General features: G+C 47.9%; 1 long non-coding RNA gene across 1 annotated transcript; it reads right to left on the reverse strand.

Moving 5' to 3' along the window:
* Positions 1-1448: 1448 nt before the first annotated feature.
* Positions 1449-19528, reverse strand: LOC309643708. Its single transcript, XR_014254013.1, has 3 exons — positions 19052-19528; positions 9906-12163; positions 1449-3932 (listed from the first exon to the last, which is right to left on the reverse strand). It is a non-coding gene; the product is annotated as an uncharacterized lncRNA (long non-coding RNA).
* Positions 19529-22316: the final 2788 nt, after the last annotated feature.

Below are 22316 nucleotides of genomic sequence, written 5' to 3' on the forward strand. Positions count from 1 at the left end.
TATAGCATAAAGCGATAACAAGATTGTGTGTGTGTGGGGGGGGTGTGTGTCTGGTATTTTAAACAAACACAATGCATAAGCAATCAAAAGGACAACTTTGCCAGCCCCTGGTGAAAACTCCAGCAGGCTGTGGATTGTCCTCCCACTCTAGGGAATGGCAGTGTTACGGCCCCTAGCCCCTTTAAGGCCCAAGCACAGTCACCTGTGGGTAGAATGTTCATCCTATATAATCAAAACTCTGAACTTGATGTGGCCTTACATTTTCTTCCATCTCCCCGGCGACCTGAGAAGGGAGGTGGGGTGGCTTTTCTCCTCCCTGCCCCCTTTCCCACCAGCAGGCCAACAGGGTCCCTGCCCACAGGGAGAAAGGGCAGAATCCAAGATGGTACCCTTGTCTCCAGACCCCAGGGTCCTCTGAATGGCAGGTGGGTTAAGGTAACTCTTGAGCTCATGGGCGCTCTGGGGGCTCCTCAAAGATCCCCCAAACCAGGGCTTACCCGCAGTTCCCAGGACTCTGTCACTGTAGAACATGGAATCTGGAGGTTCCCACTTCCTTTTGGCTGCCCCCTATCATCCTGACCATATTGGATGGGATTTAAGATGTTCCCACAGTGGCTTCCTTGGACACTTTTCTTGGTCTACAAGGAAAGCAACACTCCCCTTGCTGTGCCCTGGGTGGAGGGCAGTTCCTTCCCTCTCTCTCCCTGGCCCCAGGCTGCTTCAGCTCTCTCAGGCAGGCATGAATCTGGCCCTGGTCCATAGAGGCCCCCAGCTGCAAAGACCCCACATTAAGCTCTCAAGCAACCACTGAAGCCCAATCTCTCTGGGCTTGAGGGGAAAGAAGTGGCACTCCCATTTGGTCTCACTTTTCTCTCTCCAAGTTTACAACACAGCCCGCTCCTAAGAAATTCTAAAAAAAATCCTATCAACCATTTTATAGCCCCAAGGTAACCAGGGAAAGTCCAAAGGTCTTGAAACCTAAATTCTGCATTTAATGATCTCTCAAACTCACTTTAGGGTCTGATATCTCTTTAACAAAATTGTAAAAACCAAAGAAGAAAGAGTTCCATTTAACATCCCATTCTCATAAATAACAGGTGCCCTTACAAGGCTCAGACAAACACTCCTATGAGAGTTTAAAGGAGCAGAAGTTTCCTTCCATATAGGGAAAGAACCAAGAAAGACTGCCTGGAGGAAGCAGACATTGCACTGGGCCTTGGATAAACAGAGGTCAGGAGGAGAGTAGCCCAGGGGAAGGAATCAGCATAGAGAAGGCCCACAGGCAGAAACTGTGCCGCATCAATGGTGTCCTAAGGGATAGGTCCATCACCAGAAACTCAAATTACTTCAGAAAAAAGGGGTAAGTGTTCAATGTTCCTACGAATACCTTCAGGAAAGTGGTTCTCAGAGTGTGGTCCCTGGACCAGCAGCATCAAGCTGGCCAGAGAGAACTTGTAAGAAATGCAGATTCTCAGACAGCACTCAGAGCCTCTGAATCAGAAAAGAAACTCAGGGGTCAGTTAGCATTCTTTGTTTTAACACACCTTCCAGGTGATTCTCATCCACAGGGAAGTTTGAAAACCTCTGCCATGGAGAATTTCTGGAAGGATATGCAAAGAACTAATAAGAGGGGTTATTTCTAGGAAAAATAACGGGGTGCTGGAGCCCAAAGTTAGAGGGTGGGGGTGATTTCGTAATTGGGTCCCTTGTGCATGTATGACCTATTCAAATAATCCAAGAATCATGAGACTCTCGGCCCCCCCCATCTACTTCCCTCCCCCCATAGCTGTCCCAGCACCCCCCTCCTCACACTGCCTCTCCCCCAAGCAACCAGGCTTGCTTTTCTCCTCTCCCCATTCTTCTCTTGTTTGGTCTTTATTACTATGTCTTCTAACCCTCATAAGGAGAGTTGAGGGAAGGAGTAGAGAAACCGGGCTAGCACTTATAGAATTCTCCGTGAGGAGTTGGAGGGGCAGGAAGTCTATGCACCCGAGCATGCTAATAATTTCTGCTGGGTCCCCCTCTACTAAGGAATTAAGAGAAAGCCTGTCTCCATCCTCTTTCCAGTAGTCAAATAGGCATTGTTTTCTTCTTCTGTTGTGCTTTTGTTTCTGTTCCACTCTCATCCTGACTCAGCCCTCAGAAGCCTGAACTCTCAGCCTAATTCCAGCCACACAGAAACCATGGAGAGGGTTGCTCAGCGTCTGGAAGACGTTTTGCAGCTGAAACATGTCGACCAAGAAACACAGAAGGCTACGAATTAGAAGAGAGTTACTGTGGAATAAGGAATTGCAATTCGGGAGATACCGGTTCAGGTAAAACCGAAAGAGTGTTCCAGGGAAGAGAAAGAGTCAGGGGCTTATAAAGGTAAAAGCCACAAAGTTGTTGAGTTGTCTGGTAAGAACTAGGATTGACCCTGATGCAAGAAAGGAAATATTTGTCCTTAAGGGATAGGTTGTCATGGGTTATTTTAGGGTAAGGGTCTGATAAGTATCTTGAGTTTCTGGAACATGGGGCAGATGTTCTGGATGCCTGCGTTAAGACAATAAGTGGTCAGAGCTCAGATTCCATCCAGGCTGAGGCGTGTGTAAATCATACTTCTTCCACGGTCTCTCAGCTCCGTTTTAGAGAACGCTCTTAGCAACGCTGACTCCACGTTGACTTTCATCTCACAAACAGGAGCAAGAAGAACCTTCTAACAGGTCACCCACACCCCAAAGACAGCCACATGGAAATGGACGATGTTGCAAGAATATGTATCCAGGGAAGTAGGGCGAATGCCCATGGTGCCCAAACATCCCTGCTGATCCAGTGAGTGGCCCTTGGCTTGTGGTCTGGGACCGAGTTTACAGATACCACCTCCACCCCAGGAACTCAGTGCCTTCGATGCAGTGATAAGCTAGTAAGTTAACTTTTTAAAAAGTCCTGATTAATGGTGTTTGCCGATTCCCGTCGTGTAAATACTCATGCCCCAGCCAATTTCAAGTTACCAGTGTGAAGCGCTGGGAAGAGATCCACACAACAGAGGGCAGAGTTAGTGGGCCTCCCAGAGGGAGTGACTGAACCACATGCACCCCTGGGGGCACAGAACTCCACTGCTGGGCAGGACTGACGTGTATGGTGCCCAATGCGTGTCCCCTAGGAAGAGGCCAACATCTCTGTGTTACCTTCCAGTGTGGCAGATAGCACACAGCAAGCCTTAAGAGTCTTTGACTGGGCTTCCCTGGTGGCGCAGTGGTTGAGAGTCTGCCTGCCAATGCAGGGGACACGGGTTCGAGCCCTGGTCTGGGAAGATCCCACATGCCGCAGAGCAACTAGGCCCGTGAGCCACAACTACTGAGCCTGCGCGTCTGGAGCCTGTGCTCCGCAACAAGAGAGGCCGCGATGGTGAGAGGCCCGCGCACCGCGATGAAGAGTGGCCCCCGCTTGCCGCAACTAGAGGAAGCCCTCGCACAGAAGCGAAGACTCAACACAGCCCAAAAAATAAATAAATTAATAAATAATAAATCCATATGTCTAAAAAAAAAAAGATTACTATTTCTAAAAAAAAAAAAAAAAGAGTCTTTGACTAACATTGTTGAAATGTTATATTCATTGGGACAGCTGATTTTACTGATTTTTTTCTGAGATCTATAAAAAAAAAAAAGCATTAGTTATGGTTTTTCCCTTCTCCGGGATTAGTCATGCAGTGACGGATCAGAAGAGGTGTCACTCATTACACACGTCCTAATATGAGTCGCGTGGGTACATTGTTATTAACGACACTCTTAACCATCAGTGTTGATAACAGGACTGCTTCCTGCCAGGCCCTGTGGTAAGTGTTTCACTCACGGTGTCCCAGCCGTTTGGTTCCCTCAACAGCTTCTCCCCGTGGGAAGTAGGTACCTGTATTTCACCAGCAATTGTCACCTGTGTCATAATTTTATGCTTGCCTAAAAAAGAAAAAAGAAAGCCAATTAATCGACACAAGAGTTTCTTAGTACTTACAAGTTTTATTTTGTACTTACTGAAAGAGCTCTTTGAGATTTATTTTAAGATATTTGCCATACATCACTCCTGTGCATAGATAAAAAGCAAAATACAAGTGAAATAAATTGGTTATGGTATTTCCAAACTTCCTCACACTTGGGGTCCACTCTTCTCATCACGCTTTGACTCAGAGTCATGGTGGCCTGTGTTTTTCCCCACATTGTTGTCCTGGGTGCCAAGAGCTTGGTGACACAGCATCATTAAAAGGAGGCGCCACTACGGTCTCTGGGGTTTTTCTCCCTGGCAGCTGACAGCTGGTCAGCAAGTTTTGATGTCCAGGCAGTGACAACAAGGTCCCGACTTCAGCCTGCCTGACGTACAGGTTAAGACACATCCTGGGCTTCCCTGGTGGCACAGTGGTTAAGAATCCACCTGCTAATGCAGGGGACACGGGTTCGAGCCCTGGTCCGGGAAGATCCCACATGCCGCGGAGCAACTAAGCCCGTGTGCCACAACTACTGAGCCTGTGCTCTAGAGCCCGCGAGCCACAACTACTGAAGCCCACGTGTCACAACTACTGAAGCCCGTGCGCCTAGAGCCCGTGCTCTGCAACAAGAGAAGCCACAGCAATGAGAAGCCCGCGCACCACAACAAAGAGTAGACCCCGCTCGCCGCAACTAGAGAAAGCCCACGTGCAGCAGCGAAGACCCAACGCAGCCAAAAATTAAATAAATGAATAAATTTTTTTTAAAAAGGCACATCTTGATTTCGGAGATGGTAAGATGTGAAAGGGGTGTTTCTTAGAGTCCTTGAAAGACAGCGACTCTACTTAAATGACTCCCATCTAAGAAATGAGGTGTAGGAAGGTTTAGTAACTTGCCCGGGGTCACCCTACCTAAGATGTGGCAGAACCAGGATTGGGACTCCCATCCACTTGGCTCTTGCTCAGCACCTGCTGCGGTGTCCTGGGTCACGAGCGTCTCCAGGCCGGTTCCCGATGGAGGGAACAGGAGAAGCAGAACCACAGACCATCTCCTGCTGGCCTAACGCAGAGAGAGTCTATGTGGTTCGCCACAAAGAGCAAAGACAAAGGGTGGCTATTTTCATGGTTAAAGGTTGGATGAACCACAATGAAATACCTCTTCTCACTTAAGGAGGGCTGTAATAAAAACTAACAGACAATAACAAGTGCTGGTGAGGATGTGGGAAAATTGAAAACCTCATACATTGCTTTTGGGAATATAAAATAGTTGCTGCTGCTGTGAAGAATAGCCTGGCAGCTCCTCAAAAGGTTAAACAAAGATCTACCATATGACCCAGCAATTCCACTACCTGAAAGAACTGAAAACATCGATTCACAAAAAAAACTTGTACAGGAATGTTCATAGCAGCATTATTAATTATGGTTAAAAAATGGAAACAACCCAAATGTTCATCAACAGATGAATGGATAAACCAAAGTGGTATATCCAGACAACAGAGTATGATTTAGCCACAAAAAGGAATGAAGTCCTGATAACGTACTCTAACACAGATGAACCTTGAAGATATTCTAAGTAAAAGAAGCCTGTCACAAAAGGCCACATACTGTATGACTCCCTTTACATGAAATGTCCAGAATAGGCAAATCTATAGAGGCAGAAAGCAGATTAGTGGTTTCCAGGGGCTGGATCGGGGGCTGCGTGGGTGGGAATGGGAACTGATCGCTCACAGGCACGGGTTTCTTTTGGGGATGATAAAAATGTCCTGGAATTAGGTAGTGGTGATGGTTGTACAACATTATGAATATACTAAAAACCACTCATTTATACACTTTAAAGTGGTAATTTTATGTTATGAGAATTATATCACAATAAAAATATCGTTTTAATAAAAGAACTGATTTACTTCTCCACCTACGCTCCTGTGGGATAATAAAAATGTAACCGGTTGCCCATCAAATGGAAAACACTGATGTGGACAAGACCCCTCGGGCAGGGGCGGTACAGAGGCTGAGCTTTTAAAATTCACACTCTGTGTGATCTCCAAGGACCTTATGAAAGTGGTGTTTGTTTCTATTTCCTTACCTCCAGTTACTTGCCATATTTTGATACTGCTCTAAATTACAGGACCCAGAACTGGTCTTTAATTACAGAGTGCTTTAATAGGGCTTTGCTGGCAAATACCATAGAATTAAAGGAGCCACTAATGAAATACAGCATCGTTTTATCTGTGCTCCGGTGGCCGCTTTTAAAACGCAATTAGTGCCATGCAAGATATTTATTTAGGATTTTATCTCATTTATTCATTCCATCTCCAAAGGAGTGTTGTGGTTGCAGCTGTTTTTTACTCCTTCACACGAGTATTTTCTCACTTTCAATCCACTCCTTTCTTCCCTGTTAGACTCCAGGGAGCCAGAATGTCAGCGGCCTAGGGGGCTGATTAAGGGAAGCCAACATCTTAAAGATTTTCACCCATTCCGCCCCCTGCTCTTCCCTGTCATGGAGGGAGGGGAATCAAGCTAAAACACTTGCTGGGTGCCCAAACGTCACCTCCAGGAAAGCAGCACATCTCCTGGGCGAGGCATGACAAGGTCTGTCCAGCCTGGTCCCGCCCCTCCACCTCAGCTCCAGGCACACTTGCCATGCCAAACACTCGCCACTCTCAGAGGGGACCAGGCACTTCCTCGCCTCTCAGTTATGCCTCAAATGCCCACGATAGTGTCATATCCTCTTCCCACCCTAATCACTCAACCTACCTTCCCACCCTAATCACTCAATCTGCCTTCCCACCCCAAACAGAATCCATTCCTTCTGGGTCCCAGAGTCCATATCCAGTAATTCCCGTTTTGGTCCCCCGATAGGCTGTCAGCAGTGTGTGTGTCTTCCCCTCCATGGTGGGACCCTCGAGGGCAGAGGAACGATTTCATCTTTGTATGCCCCAGGGCCACAGTCCACTTCATGCTGCACACAGGAAATGTCCAACAAATATTTGCTCTATGAAATCATTTCAGGTCTTTCCTGTGCACAGGAGCCCTCAATCAATCAGTGCCTCTTAAACCTCTCGTCCTCCTGAAGACCCTGGGTTGATTTGTCTATGGCCTGCGGCTAGGCTGCTTCGGAACAAGCAGGGTTTGACCAGTTGCACAAGTGCCCACAGTGTTAGGTGCAGTGGACATCACAGAGACCAGGAAAACATGGCCCTGCTTGCAAGGAGTTCATAATCCAGCTGTGGGAGACAAGTATCCACACTGAGAATGACAACGGGGGAAAGCTGGCTATTTAGAACTCACCTGCCTTGTAAGGCGAGCAGACTGTGCCCGATGGGGGCCCTTTGTTCTTCCGAGCTCCCTGAAGAAGCCAGATGTGTGAGTTTGAGGGAAGGAGCTAGGAGAGCTGAATTTTTTCCACCATGAAGAGAGAAAAACTGGAGCTCCCCAAGGAACCCATGAGGGAGGGGATCAAGTACAGAGTTGGGAGGAGGAAAAGGAAAGCAATGAGACAAAGTGGTAGAAGACTGCAGTGTGAGCCCACCTCACCAGGACTGTCTACGTGAGGGGCTGTAGAAACCAACGAAGGACTGAGCTTCACACCAGCCATGACTTGGCAGAACAACTAAACCGCTCTTAGAGGTGGGAGCCCGTGAGGCAGAAATGTCCATGAGAAATGAAAACCTCTTCCCTGCTTCCCCAGATTTGTAGAAATGGGGCGGGGGCTTTGGATAGCCATTGACGTTGGAATCCATGTGTCTGTGTGTGTTTGGTGTTTCGGGGGGATCAACGTGATTTCATATAGAAAATTTCTTTAAAATCTCCCAGATCTGCTCCCCTCTCTCCTCCTCCATAACCTCTCACCAGAACTAGTCCAGTAGCACCTCCATAACTGCAACCACCCCAGCTCCCCACTAACCCATTTCCACCTTGCAGCTAGAGTTCAGGGCAATCCTGTGATGCAGATCTGATCATGTCACCCTCTTCCTGGACTCTCCCTGCTTATACCTTGTAATGACTTTCCACTCTTCTTGGGGTAAATTTGGTCCTGAGGGTCAGAAAGCCCTACCAAATCAGGCTTAAAATACAAGGCAATTTCTTGGCTCCCTAACAGGTAACTGGAGTAGAGTAAGCTTCAGGCACTGCACAATCAGGACACTAGCACCATATTCTGCTATTCTCTTAGCTCTGCCTTCCTCCCTAGGTGTCAGCTTTATCCACAGCCCAGCTTCCTTTCAATCAGCATCAAGTGGAACACCCCCAGGGAAAAAAAAAAAGAACATCTTGCCCAGCCACAAAATAAAATTCCTTCCCTTTAGCCTGAGTGAGCCAACTGAGACCATGTGCTCATTCCCGACCAAAAAAATTCCTAGTGATATGCCTATCCACTGAATCCTTTCCTTCCCTGCTCCTGGTGGGAAATGGGTCCTTTTGTATAAAAACACATTGAGATGATGCTAAAAGATACAATTGGCATTAAACCTAGAAAGTTTTACTTTAATGATGCTCAACTATGAAAAAAATGAAAGAACTAACTATCAACCTTAAAGTTCTCCACCGTCCTTGATGAAGGATCTGAGACCAGAAGTCCCCAGGGCCTTAACCTCAAGGTAGTGAGCCGTAAGGGCAGAGGGCTAGAGCCTGGAGGAGGGAAGACAACAGGGGACCAGGGGCTGCTGGCCTCATAAGAGATGGATTTTGAATGGATGGGATAGAAGAGATAAGAAAATGTTGCTGTAGCATCTTCTGCACCCTGGGTGGGATCTCATTCGGCTTAGTTTTTTCTTTCTGAAAATGAACTTAGCCAACAAAAGAATTGAAATTAGGGACTCAAACAGCTGCTGAAGTTCAGAACAACATTATCCACAGTAGCCAAAAGGTAGAAACAAACCAAATTTCCACTGATGGATGAATGGATACACAAAATGTGTAGATACATACAATGGAATATTATTCAGCTTTTAAAAGGAATGGAATTCTGACACATGGATGAACCTTAAAGATATGCTAAGTGAAATAAGCCAGATACAAAAGAAAATACTGATTCCACTTATATAAGATTCCTAGAATAACCAAATTCATAGAGACAGAAAGTAGAATAGTGGTTGCTAGGGGCTGGGGGGATGGGTACAGAATGGGGAGTTATGTGTAGAGTTTCAGAATATGGGGAGATGAACAAATTCTGAAGACGGACGGTGGTGACAGTTACACAACAATGTGAATGCATTTAATGCTACTGAGTTGTGCAGTTAAAAATTGGTTAAAATGGCAAATTTTATGTTATGTATATTTTACCACAATTTAAAAAAAGGACTTAGTTCACCTTTCCAGGCATTGGGGGCACAACAAAAGGGTGACAGGAGATTCTCAAAGAATGACTGTTGGTTGATTGGGCTATCTGGATAAAAGACACATTGTTAGTGATACGCTTTCCTTTTGGTTCCATGATGCTGATTATGATGACCAAGATGATGACGAGAGGCGGGCCTCCCACAGAGGAAGCCTTGAGGCAGCCCAGAGTGAGAATGGGCTGCTCCCACCCCCGCACAGACTAATCCCCAGCACACCCAGTCTCTCTGAATCAGGGCAGGCTCTTTTTGAGATGGGTGTGTTTCCCACTTCTGTTCTCTGCAGGGAAGAGGCTGCAGGGTGGCGGGAGGGAGGAGAGGTGGTAGGGGGAATTTCCTTCTGTCGGGCAGGAAAATAGCGCAAGGAAACAGAGCTATCCCTACTCTTTGAATGGAAAATGTCTCTTTCAGACCTCCTTTTAGAGAGTCCCCTCCTGCCGTCTTACCAGAGGGATGATGGAACAGCTGTCACCAGTTGGGTCTGACTCATTCGTTGATCATCTCTCCCCACCCCTCTCCCTAACCCCCTCCCTCCAAACCCACCCACCCCGAAAATGCCTGAGCACAGTTGACTATTTTAAGAACTGAATTCCCTGTCGGCATGGCAACTTCGGCTGTACCTCTTGTCACTGCTGCCTGGATGGAAGAAAAGCCACCTTTCACCAGGATTCCTGCAGCCAACAGAAGAGATGGTTCACAGATCACACATGGCCACAGGGTGGACATTTAGTTTCTGTCGCATATTCTTCTTTGTGTGTTTGCTTGTTTTATAGCCCTTTAAGAATGTAAAAAAACATTCTTAGCTGACTGGCCATACAAAAACAGGCCCTGGGCCAGAAATGGCCCAAGGACTGTAGTTTACCCAACCTTTGTTTAGGACAAGAGCAGCAGGTGTTCGCACTGCCTGGGTTTCTCATTGTGGAAGTTTTAAAGGTTGTGAAGGGTGAGGGGGCTGCTGGGGAAAAGGCGGGAAGGCGTTGTGGAAGGACAGCATGATTAATTGATTTTTAAAAATTTCCCCCTACTATCTATACTTTATTATACTTTACAGGTTTATTTATATTCTTCTTGTGCTTCAAAGCTAAAATGTTAGGCTATGCCATTTTCACCATAGCCCTAATAAGGATTAAGACTTACAATCTATGAGTTCCTTTTGTAGGTAATGGTGTTTATTTCATAACCTCTTATCATTCTTCACAAAGACCAGATTTTCTTCAAAAATGTTGAAAGAACATTTTGAATGTTTCTTTTCTGTTTGAAAATTTTTTAGAAAAAAGTTTTTTTAAATTTTAATTTAAAATGAATTATTACACAAATAAGAATACTAAAATAAACTCCCGTGTACCTGAAGGGCGTTTCTATGTAAATTAAAGAAACAGTTTCTACTTTCTTAAAACATGGATTGAAAGGGGGAAATGATACCTTTGCAAATAGTATTTGTATGGAATCCAGTTCTAGGTCATATCTGAAAGTGACTATTGGGGGGAGGAGTGGGAGAAACATCTGTGGGAATGAAAAGGGGATCAGTCTTTGATGGTTACCATGGAAACCACTAGGTTAAGATGGTTGAGTTTGCTTATGGGGCAGTGAGGTTCCTGCTAATGGACTCTGGGTCAGAACTGTAGGAGAGCCCTTAGGCTGGTCCCCAAGGATACCTTACTGTCTCTGAAGCTCCCTCCCAACCCCCAATAGTGTTTGAGGATACTCTCATTCTGAATTTCTAGGGTTTGATGAAAAGAAAGACACTGTAGTGTTTCGTTCCTCAATTTTAGAGCTTTGTTTTGTATTGAGTAAGCTAGGGTCAAAGTGTTCATCTGCATACCCACTTTGAGGTGTTCTGGGATTTTATGATAGACCACTCCTGTCCTGTTTGTAATAGGAGGGCCCCTATGTCCCTGGAAAAAAGCCCTAGAAGGACTGGTGGGGGTCTTGTGGTATTGATGCCCACCTGAGAATGCGGAAATTACGACCATGAGCCCCGGAGGAGCAAGGAATCCAACCTAAGCCAATGAGATTCAGAGGGTCCAGACGCACTTCCCGCCTCCTGAAAGAACTTGACCCCAACGTAGAATATCCCTCAGTCACCAATATCCAGAGCTGCTTTAGACATCAGATAATTTGCTCTTAGGCATATCAGTAAGAAGTGGAACTTTGGCATCGGACTCCTTGAACTCGGATCCGTTATTTCTACCATGGCGTACTCTGTCACCTGATGGCATTGGTGGTGGGGAAGGAATCCACAAGATGCCTAATATCCATAAAGGGCAGGCACAGAGGCAGAAGCGGGCTGGACTTAGTCACCAAGGGGTAAACGTGCGCAGAGGGACAAACAAGAGGCCGCGGAGGACCGACGTAGATCCTAAGCGATGGGGCCACAGCGCTGCGATCCCCAGACTTGAGGATCTCTAGGGCACTCCTGCTGCTCCAGAAGGAAAAGGCTGCGCAGACGAGGCACGGCCACCAGGGGGCGCGCGGGCCCCGGGATCTCGGGAATCTGGGGCAGCGGGAGGGAAAGAAACTGGAAGGCTGGCGCAATACCTGCTTTCTCCCCAGGATGTAACTGGCAAACAGCAATGACAGGTATCTCCTGGGCAGCTGCTTGCCCGTCTGTATCTCCCACAAAATCAGAAGTCCCTCGAGGGCAGTGACTATGTTTTCGTTCCCTTGCTCCCCCGACGGCACATGAGTTCCCTTGTCCCCATCCTAGGTTTGCTGAGTGTTAAAGGAACACGTTCTCACCCTGGAAGGTGGGAAGGGGGCACCTGGAGGAGGGATGCTTTGAGGCAGCTGTTTGAGACATGTCAGATGGTCACCACGGTGAACTCCAACGGTTGGCGCGGAAGGCGAGCTTGTACACTTGAAAATTTGGGGGCGGAGCCTAGGGGACGGGCAAGAAATAAGACAGTGGTTCTCAAACTTCTTAATCTCAGGACCCCTATATACTCTTAACATTACTGAGGGCCTCAAAGTGTTCTATTTACCATATTAGAAATTAAACTGAAATTTTAAAAATATTTATTTACTGAAAATTACAATAATAAATCCACTACATTAACATATATATATATTTTTTTAAACCTATATTTTCCAAAACAAAAAAAGTTAGTGAGAAGTGTGACTCCATTTTACATTCCTGCAATTTTTTAAAATGTTTAGCTTAATAAAAGACAGATGGAGTCTCTTATCTGCTTCTGGACTCACTCACTATCGGAGTGAGTTTTTGCAAAGCACATAGATTCATACATTCACGAGAAAATGAGAGTGAAAAAGGCAAATAACATCTTATTATGAAAACAGTTTTCATCTTGCAGACTTCCTCCCCATTTTGATGTTAAATAGAATATAAATTATATACAGTGTAATTTTTGGATAAGAATTGAGAGGCTTTTTGTAAAAGGAAGTTTGCCTGAGGTGAAGGCTGAGGGCTGAAGGCCAGATTGCCTTCAAGTTCACCCACTGGAAAGATGTGGCCTCCATGGCCAGTGGTAACAGAAAACAGAGCCTCAGCCGGCGTAGACACATGTGTGTTGTGTGAGTGTCAGAACCCTGTTACAGCTGACTTTTCACTGTCTGCTGTTCTGAATTGCAGAGGGCAGAATGGTGGCCGGACTCCCTCTCTTGAGGCCAAAAGCATATGAGAAAGTTGATTCTCCTTGGGGACGGGCTTGTTTTCCTAATTCAGATACTCTGCTAACTTTGAACCTATTTGGGGGGTTCTTATCAATTCAAAAATATTTCAAAACAATGGTCCCCCTCACCTCACACCTGTTAGAACTGCTATCATCAAAAAGACAAGAGATAACAAGTGTTGGAAAGGATGTGGGAAAAAGGGAACACTTGTGCACTATGGGTGGGAATGTATTGAATACATTGATACAGCCACTATGGAAAACAGTATGGAGGTTCCTGAAAAAATTAACAATACAACTACCATATGATCCAGCAATCCCACTTCTGGGTATATATCTAAAGAAAGTGAAAACAGGATCCTGAAGAAATGCCTGCACTGCCATGTTCATTGTAGCATTGTTCACAACAGCCAAGATATGGAAACAACCTACGTGTTTGTCAACAGACAAATGAATAAAGAAGATGTGGCATATATATACACAATGGAATATTATGCAACCATGAGAAGGAAGGAAATCCTACCATTTGCAGCAAGATGGATGGACCTTGAGGGCATTATGCTAAGTGAAATAAGTCAGACAGAGAAAGACAAATACTGGATGTTATCACTTCTATATGTGGAATCTAAAAAAGCCAAATGCATAGAAACAAAGAGTAGAATGGTGATTACCAGGGGCTGGGGTGGGAGCGTTGGGGGAAGATGGGGAGATATTGATCAAAGGGGACAAACTTCCAGTTATAAGATGAATTAGTTCTGGGGAACCCAATATATAGCATGTTGATTATAGTTAATGATATCATATTGTATACTTGAAAGTTGCTAAGAGAGTAGATCTTAAATGTTCTCACCACAAAAAAGAAATACTAATTATGAGATGTGATGGAAGTATTAGCTAATGCTTTGATGGTTAATCAGTTTGCAATATGTAAGTATCAAATCAACATGTCGTACACCTTAAACTTCCACGATGTTATACGTCAATTATATCTCAGTAAAGCTGGCGGGGGGCAGTGCGGAACGCCACCACAATGGCCCCAACGTCTCCATGCCCTAGGCCTGCCCTGGGGTCTGTGCAGAAGGCCCCAGTCTCAATGAAGAGGCAATGTGGGGAGACTTCCAGAGTCAAGTAGCAGATCAGGAAAGCTTCTTCCCAGTTAATTCCCTCCTGGGACACCTAACCTGAGTGATGATCACAGTCCTCCTAGGAATGGCACAGGGCCCACCTCACATCCAGCAGGGGCAGAGCCTGGCTCTTAGAGCTCCAGGTGCATTCTTGAACCCCCAGGTTTGGGAGCCGCTGGCCTCCTCTATCCCCATCTACCTATTCTACAAAGGCCCTCGGTCCTTAGGCACCTTGGGGTCACTAGGGGTATATATTTAAAATTTGGAGTTCCCTGGCCCAATCCCTAGAGAGCCTAGTAGCTGGAGATTAGATAGACCTGGGATGGGCCCTAGAACAAGTTCTAAACAAGCAGCCCACTTCCTGCTGCTATAAGTGGCCCAGGACCACCCTGTGCAAGGGTTTTTGCAGCCTGTGTGTTACAGTCTGAGAGTCACAAAGAGACTTGAGGGCCCAACTCAGAATCAGCGCACCCTTCGCCTTCCGTCCCTTATCCTTTGAACAAGCAGACCCCTTCCTGGGAACTGAAATTTAAAATCCAGGGTTTAAAAGTCTCATTTGATGAAGGTGACAGTCTTCCCCCACAATCCCAGAATGATGTGTTCCAAGGAGATCCTCGTCTTCTCAAACTCCAACCGGGCTCCAAGCACTGCCCACTCACCTTCTCCACACTTTACTACCACCCTTCTGCTACGGCATGAGTCGATGTGTTTGTGGGTGCATACACATCCATCTTTCAAAAGAGCCAGGTTAAAGGTGCAGCAGGCAGGAAAAAAGGGGGGTGGCAGATTTATGAACTCAGCTTTCTTCGTACCAGGAGCCCCACTCCCACCTTCTCCTCCAATTCGGTAGAGGATATTTCAGTTCCATCATCACAGAAGGAGCAGCTGCTCCCTCTCTGCCCACCCCTCTGCCCGGGCCACTGGTTAGAACAGCCACCTGCCTGATTGACTCACTGATTTCCTAACAGGACTCCTGGACTCTGGCTCCCTCAGGATAGTCCATGGCCCGGGATCTACTCTGCAGCCAGACTCATCCTCATTCTCTCCCTCATTCTCTGCCTTTGTCCCTGGCTTTCACATTTACTCTGCCTGGCACACATTAGTGAATATTAACTCATTTCATGAATCGCTTAAAGCATCAAGTTGCAGTGAGTAGCTTTTTTTTTTTTCCGATTGTGTCTAGGCACACACAAACACACACTTAGGAATGGAATTGGGTTTATGGTATCCTCTTTAACCTCTGGGCAGCCTAATGCATTTTCTGCTGTGGTCTGAACTCTGTGGGAACCATCAGCGGAATCTGGGGCTCTTCACCATCAGCTTGGGGAGACTGGATCTTGGGGGAGACTTGATGGAAATGATGAATGTGCACAAATCAGGGCTAACTCCCAATTCTGGACACCAAGGCAGGTCCCATGCCAATTACACCTGCGTCCCTGGGTGGGCCTGGGCTTCCCCAGTGATTGCAACTGCCACCCAACTCCCAGTTCTTGGGAACATCTTCCCTTCTGCCCTAGTGGCTTGGAAGTCATCCCCCAAAAAGATGGCTTCACCAAGGAAAAGAAAAACTATCAGAAGTCCTTGAAGTGAAATTCCCACAGGAGTTCAGGACACCCCAAAATATGCCACTTTGTTATTCTGATTATTTTGAGCTGAAGGCAGTTAAAAACCAGCAAAGGTGGGGAGAGGCTTTCTCCAAACTCCTCTTATCTGCCTAAGACAGATCCTCCAAAAGGAATTCAATTGTCATAAAATCTCCTCGCTGGGAGTTTCACCAATCAGGGAAGATTGTCACAGGAGAGGACGCTAGGAGTCCACACAACACCCTGACAAACTTTGTCACAAACTATCGTATCTCCCATCTGTTCTTCAAAGGGCCCATTCATCTTGCCCGTAAATTGCCCCTTCCCTGTAAAGATGGTAAATAAGCTCTCAAATCTCATCACCTTTCTGGGTACTCACGTTTTTTCCTGTGATGTCCCCGTCCATGTAACGTTAGACATCAACAAATGTGTATACCTTTTCTCCTGTTAATCTGCCTGTTGTAAGTTTATTTCAGAGACCCAGCTATCGAACCTAGCGGGGTAGAGGAAAAGTCTTTCCTCTCCTACATCCTCATCTATTCCTTCTTTTTTTCATCAGATATTTATTGAGCACCTACCATACTAAGTTGTCTGCTAGGTATTAGAGATACTAAGTTGAAAATGGAACATGGGTCAGGCCTCAGGAGGTAGAGTGGGGGGACCAGACACTAAACCAGCAGCTGCAGGGAGAGCTCAGCCTGCTCCCCAGGATCCTGGCCCATCGCAGAGGGAGGGAGGACGTTAGGAGTGACTAAGGATATTTCTGGGAAACAGGACTCATCCATGGCAACTTCTCAGCACCTACGGGAGGGGCAATTTCAGGCACAACACGGTTCTGTGTCCTGGGAGCGCCAGCATCTTTTAAACACAGGCTCTTAACGTTATTCATATTATGCCTTCTATGCTCTGTAGGAGGCGGTGCTGTTGCCTCCATTGTACAGATGAAGAAACTGAGACTCAGCGAGATGAATCAGCTTGTCTAAATCTCTCAGGAAGAAGAGCTGCAAGCAAACCTCCAGTCTGACTTCAGAGCCCTTTTTGTAACAGCTCCAGAGAGACGGGCTTCACTGAAGGAGCTGGTAAAAACGGACAGGGCCATTTCCCTGGCATCTCAGTGCGGCCCTGGAAACACCAGGTGTCGTCAGCAGAGCTGGCAGCTGGGGGTGCCGGTGTCAGCAGTGTTGGGAGAGGGCTTTGGGGCAGCTGTGGAAGGTGGCGCTGGTGGCCTCAGCAATCCTGGTGGGCGGGCAGCCAGCCGTCCCCTCGCGGCACGATAGCTGATATTTATTGAACATCTACGGTGTGCCAGACACTGCGTAAGTACTTAACGTGGATTAACTTTTTTAATATTTACAACAACTCCCACTTTTACGGATTAGGAAACCGAGGCCCCAAGAGGTAAGGTAACTTCCCCTGGTCAGCATCTGATAAACGAGAAGCCAAGGTCTGAACCCAGGCACGCTGACTGCTGGGCTGGTGCGCTTTGGCGCTGCGCTCTGAATGTCCTAGGGGCGGCTGAGGGATCTAATATCTTGACATGTTTACTTATCAGTAGCGTGCCCGAGGGAGAAGAGGGCCAGCGTGTGGATCGCAAAAATGGGTACAATACTTTGCAGCTCCTTCCACCAGGAGTTGAAGTCCGTTTCTCATCTCTTGAGTTTGGCCCGGCTTGGCGACTGGCTTTGACCAAGAGAATGCAGTGGGAGCGCGGGCGGCCAGTTCCCAGCCCAGGCCTCAAGAAGCCTTGTGGCTCTGCCCTCCCCATCCTTGGAACCCCGCCACTACAGCAAGCAGCCTGGGGTTGGCTCTCCTGCCTTATGAGAGGGACGTGGCCTGGTCGCCCTTTCACCCTAGCTGACAGCCTGCTAACCACCAGATGGGTGGGTGAAGCGGTCCTAACGCATCCAACGACCTGCCGGCTCACCACGGACACACACACACAGGCCCCGCAAAGCCAGGCCAGCTGGACGCTGCCCCGCTGACACCCACAGAGTCAGGAGCCAATAAATACACGTTTCTTGTTTTAAGCCACCGGGTGGCTTGTTGTGTAGCAATAAACACAGCAGAAAACACCTCAGAGAGAAGGCAGGTATGAAGTTGGAGGCACTCCCACCAGACAGTATGAGTAAGTGGAAACCCTTCAGGCAGGGAAAAGAGATTCAGAGGAGAACAGTGAGGGCCGGGGGAGCACCTGCGGGGTTCCTCAGAAACCCAGCACGCTCACCCCTTCCGGCTTCCACCAGGCAGAGGAGGAGCCATACTCTTCCGAAGAGAAACTCCAGAGAGAGAGGAACCTGAAGCAGGAGTACTCTTGCTCCTGTAGGGAGGGTGTCCGCAGTCAGCCCAGCGTGGCTGCCTCTTTCCAGACACGCTGGCGCTGCATGTCCAGCAGAGAGAGAACCCTAGACGGTCCTGTGGACCTGGGATCCTGGGTGCCATGGAAGGGCTCCAGCTGCTCCACTGGAGGAGCCCCGATCCAGACAATAAGCTGTGTGAGCCTAAACTCAAGCAGCAGCTGTTAAGAATGAGGAGAAGCGGGAAAAGGGGAGAAACGTTTAGGATGTACAAGGAACAAGAAAACTTGGGGCAAAGTGAAATAGGGGGAATGGTCAGTGGGAGTGGGGCAGCCTAACATAACATTGCTGTTCAGAGTACCAAAGGATGCCCCGGGAGATAACAATAGGGGGGAAAAAAGATTCGATGATACTTATTAAATGTCATCACCATATAAAATTTATATATGATGGTATAATCATGCCTTTTGGTGAGGACATTGGTGATTTTTGGACATAGCCTGCCACCGGCCCTTGTTTTAAGGATTACCCCTCCTTGAGGCATTTGAATTCTAAAGAGAATCAAAGCCTTCAGGTAAGGGGTGACGCTGTATTCACAGAATTTCAGGCAGCCATTGAGAGTGGAACAAGGGTTTTTCTTTTATGTTGGCCCCTTCCCGGGGCTCTTGGCCTGGGTACTAGCCCCGGAACCACAAAAAGCATTTCCCAGGACCTTGGCGTCGCAACACCTTAAACTCCCTTCCTCCCAAGTTTTCCCAGTGTTTCTCAGACTTGGGGAAGCGACTCTCTCCGCTCCGGAACCTGGGGGAAGGGGCGGCCGATCCCCCGAGCGGCCGCCAGAGGGCGCTGCTCCATCGCCAGGAGCGCCGCGGCCGCCTGGGCGTGTGGCCTGGGGTGGGCATTTTTGTGTTGTTTAAATGCCAGCATTGATTGCTCACTCTTTTCCCAAACATGTTTCTAATTTACCCGGTATCTCGTCTACGTGAAAAACTCAAGAACAACAACAACCAAAGAATGCATACTTAACTTTAGTTACCGGGTGAGCAAAAGGGGTTTGACACCAAATGCAGTTTTGTTCCAGAAACCTCTGGGACTGGGGCAGAGCAGCCAGCAAGGGCTCTCCAGAGGCTACTCACCGGTTAGGACAGAGGCACGTGGAAACAAACACACCGAACCTCGACCCTGGGTAGGCTCTTGCTAGCAACCAACAAGCCGGCAGCTTTCCGCTCCAGAGGACGGGTTCGTTTCCGGCCAAGTTCAGGAGCTGGTGCCCGAAGAGGGTGCCGCGCGGGACCGCGGAGAAGTCACCCGCGGCCCTGGGCAGGCGGCGGGCTACGGCTTCCCGCCTGGCCCCTGGCTACGTGCGGCGCCCTGGGGAGCAGAGGCGCTCGGATGTGGATGGGGGGGAGGGACGGGGGGCGATCCGGGCGCTCCGGGCAGCAGTACCCGCACCGGGTGAAGGCGGGGAGGCAGGGGCAGGAGGACGAGGAGGGGAGCAGAGGGAGAGTCCTGTCTGATGGGGGTGGCGGGGACGGCCCCTCGGGCTTGGGTGAAAGCCTGACCGCCACAAATAGAAGTCATCAGCGAAGAGACCTAAGGATGCGTTTGGCTGCGGGGAGGTCTCTAGGAGACAAAGCTCCTAATCCCGGAATGGGGGCTGGGATGGGAACCCGGGGCGGGGTGGGGGTGGGGGTGAGGAGTGTCTGATTGACAGCTGGATTCTGTTTTTCGGACCAGAAAAAAAAAAAAAAAAAATCCCCTGGCCCCTGGGGAGATTGCTCAGTCACTTTTCTCCTGCAGGAAGCTGCTTCTTGTTGGAGCCTCCTGGGATTGGCAGAGTTAAAATCCTTTAACCCAAGATGCCTTGGGCCTTTTGTTCCGCTCTGACAATGGAATTGGGTGGAGGGGCTGGGAAGGCAAGGAGCTAGGTCTGGGGTGTATCCGTGGGGTGGGCGTCTGGTGAAGCTGTGTTCAGTCACAGGGTGAAAAAAAGCGATTTGGTCGTGTGTGTGTGTGTGTGTGTGTGTGTGTGTGTGTGTGTGCGCGCGCTCCCGCACACGCACGCGTTGGGGGAAGGTGTAAGGAAGCCCAAGGCATGGGCACCAGCTCGTTAACACGTGTGTATGAGTACCTGCTGTGCAGCTCAGCAAACCTTTAATTACCCGGGGAGAACTTCCAAAGCTGAGAACTCAATATTGGTCCCTAAAAGGTTGGATAATGGGCTTTTCTTGCATCGCAATCCAAAGGGACAGATCTCCGACTCCCCTGGGCTCCCAGATTCTTCTAGATGTTTTGTCTTCTAAAATTCTGTGCTCCCATGGGACAGCACTTAGTTAAGGACCCTCAGAAATGTAAACCCTTCTGTCATATTAATCATCTTAAAATCTTTGCTTTGAACCTATCATGTCATTGAGTCATAATCGTCAGCAGCAGCCGCTCCAATTCTTAGGACTTGGAGTGACAGCCTTCAAGCCCTCTCACCATGCAGAATTTTCTCCTCCCACTCCCCATGTGCATCCTCCCCTGTAGCCAGCCTGGCCCCTCAGGGTCCCTTGGTATATCTTGAATTCTCCAGCCTCCCTATCTCTGGCCCTGCAGTTGCCTTCCTGGCCATCTAGCTGGTCACTTCCTTCTCCATTCAGTTCTGGCCTCAGTCGGTCAACATGCATTCACTGAGAGCCCCCTATGTGCAAGGCATATATCCCCTGGGAATATATCAGAGACTAAGACAAATGCCTGCCCTTAAAAGATTTTTTTGCCTTAATGGGAGGGAATAAAGCCGGACAATTTCACATGTTGATAAGTAGCGAATCAATGTGATAGAGTTGTGGTGGGGTGGGGTTAGTGGGTGCTGCTTTATTTGGTTAGGAAAGGCCTCTTTGAGACCTTCTGGGCAGGAAGAATGCTCCAAGCAGAAGGGATAGCAAGTGCAAAAGCCCTGAGGCAGGAATGCACTCCGTTAAATTCAGGAGACACCATGAAGGCCATTGTCCCTGGAGCAATGTGAACAAGGAGATTTCAAGGGCTCTCGAGACATAGGCAAGGACTAGACCATCATGTCCTCACGGGTCAAAATAAGGAGTGTGGGTTTTATTTTGGTTGCAGTGGGAAACCTTTGGAGGATTTTATGCTGGGAGAGAAGAGATTCCACTTACCCTTTAGAAAGATCACTCTGGCTGCTTGGCAGAGCAAGGAGTAGGAGCAGAGGAGAGCAGTGAAGATGCGGTTGCAGGCGTCCTGGCAAGAGGAGGTAAAGGCAGGGTTGTGGCTATGGAGATGGTCCTATGACAGAAGAGAAGAGTCAAGGATGACACCTCCATTTTTAGGATAACTGGGTGGACAGGATGCCCGTGTTAGGGGGGAAGGGTAGATCAGCCGTTCCGTTTTGGCCATACCAAGACCAGTCAGACATCAGGTGGATATGTGTAGACAGGTTTGAGTCTGGAGTTCAGGGGCATCTCTCCTTCACATTTAAACTTGAGGTCTAGCATATATATGGTATTCAAAGCCATGGGCCGTGGGACAATTCCACTTAGGGAAAAAGTAAAGCTAGAAGAGAGAGCAATGAGACTGAAGCCACTCTAACATTTAGAGGTCTGGTAGAGGAAAAGTGAGCGGGCGAGGCTGAGACAAACAACCTGCGAAGTTGGAAGGAAACCAAAAGATGGTGATTCTAAGGAAACTAAGCAAAGGAAGTATTTCAGGAAGGAGGATGCATCAGTTAGCTATTGCTAGGTAAAAAACAACCATAAAAATCTCAATGGCATATAACAGTAAATATTTATTTTACTCACGCATCTGGGAGTCGGCTGGAGGTCAGCTGGGTGAGGCTGACCTTGGCTGGGTCTGAGTCTGCTCTAGATACATGTCCCTCGTCATTCTTGCACGGGTAGGCCAGTTAGGGCAGGCTATCCCCTGGTGATAACATTGGCACAAAGAGGCAGGTGGAAATGCCTCCTAAGGCCTAGGCTTAGAACTGTACCATGTCACTCCTCCTACATTCCATTGGCCAAGATGGGTCACGTAGCCATGTCCAAAGTCAAGGAGCAAGAACATATACTCCACCTCTAGTGCAAAGAGGGACTGCAAAGTCACATAGGATAAGAACACAGGGAGGAGTGACAAGAATTAGGACCAATAATTCAATCTACCATGGAGTGGTCAAACATGTTCAATGCCATTGGGAGACCAGATGAAATTGGGACTGTAAACTGGCCACTAATCTAGTCAAGATGTCAGTCACTGGCATCCTCATAAGAGCGATTACAAGGGAATGGTAAGGATAAAAGCCCAGCTGGAGTGGGTGGAGGTGAGAGGAAGGTGAGGTAGGGAAGTGTGAGTATATAGACAACTCTCCCAGGACCATCTGCCCTGCAGAGGGGCAGAAAAATGGTGCAGTAG

This window comes from Balaenoptera physalus, assembly GCF_965194825.1.
Source record: "Balaenoptera physalus genome assembly, chromosome: 15".
NCBI classification, from domain to species: domain Eukaryota; kingdom Metazoa; phylum Chordata; class Mammalia; order Artiodactyla; family Balaenopteridae; genus Balaenoptera; species Balaenoptera physalus.